General features: G+C 41.7%; 1 pseudogene; it reads right to left on the bottom strand.

Moving 5' to 3' along the window:
- Window positions 1-558: 558 nt before the first annotated feature.
- LOC146040727 (5S ribosomal RNA) lies at window positions 559-676 on the bottom strand (annotated as a pseudogene).
- Window positions 677-1,056: the final 380 nt, after the last annotated feature.

The following is a 1,056-nucleotide window of genomic DNA, read 5'->3' as shown; positions in this document are numbered from 1 at the left end:
GATAGCAATCATCTAATCGTCAAACTTCTCTTCTAAATTTTCTCATATATGGTTGAGAAACACTTGTGAAGAACATAAGAAGACATAGACACTTTGACTCATCTTGCGCCCGTGGTCAGAAATCCCCATTTGTGTATTTTTTAAGGTTTTTTGGGGGCACACTTGTTAATGATATGAATTTGATATGGTGTTTACAGTTTAAAATATAACTTTTAATTGTTTAACACTTAAAATAAATGCATTGCGTAGGTGAAGGTGTGTATTGATACATAAATTTAAATGTTCAATTATTTCCTTCACGACAAAGCAATAAATCACAGTTTGAATAACTGGTACTTGTTTCCTAGCACGGCCACAACGATCATAATTGAAAAGTGTGAGGAATGACAGTTATGGTGGCGCAAGACACACTCCCTTATATGGGTTTAGCCTAAAAAAATATAGCAGAAAGAAATTACAAGATAAAAATGCAGAACCAGATCAGAGCAGAAAAAGGGAAGAAAAATATACAGAGATCATGCATCATTCCCACAGCGTGTTGGCCTCTGCTGTTATGATAAACTACAGCCCCGGCTATTCCCTGTTAGTTCCCCAGACAGGTACTTGGCCGGGCCATCACTGTTTAGCTTCTGGGTTTGGATGGTACCAGGCGGTTCAGTGAGGTATGGCTGTAAGATGAAAATGAGAGAGCACCGCTGGTCTGAAATGAGCTAAGGTGTGCTTCTGCTGTTGATCTCGCCACAGAATTCTCTCTCTGTTACCCTATGGCATGGGTCTTCAACCTGTGGCCCTCCAGATGTTGTGAAACTACATGTCCCAGAATGCATTGCCACATTTTTTCCTATAAGAGCATGGCAAAACTGTCAGGGCATGCTGGGACATGTAGTTCCACAACATCTGGAGGGCCACAGGTTGAAGACCTGTGCCCTATGGGCATTGCAGGGAGAGAAAGCATGGCTGCTCGAATGAGATAGAGGTTGATAGATAGAGGGGGTGAATCTGATGCTTTGACCCTACTTCTGCTGTCCACAATCTTACAAGGTATAGGATTGTGGA

The sequence above is a fragment of the Crinia signifera genome, chromosome 1, assembly GCF_055691185.1.
Source record: "Crinia signifera chromosome 1, ASM5569118v1, whole genome shotgun sequence".
Taxonomy (NCBI): Eukaryota; Metazoa; Chordata; class Amphibia; order Anura; family Myobatrachidae; genus Crinia; species Crinia signifera.
This window is presented reverse-complemented; position numbering and strand designations above follow the sequence as displayed.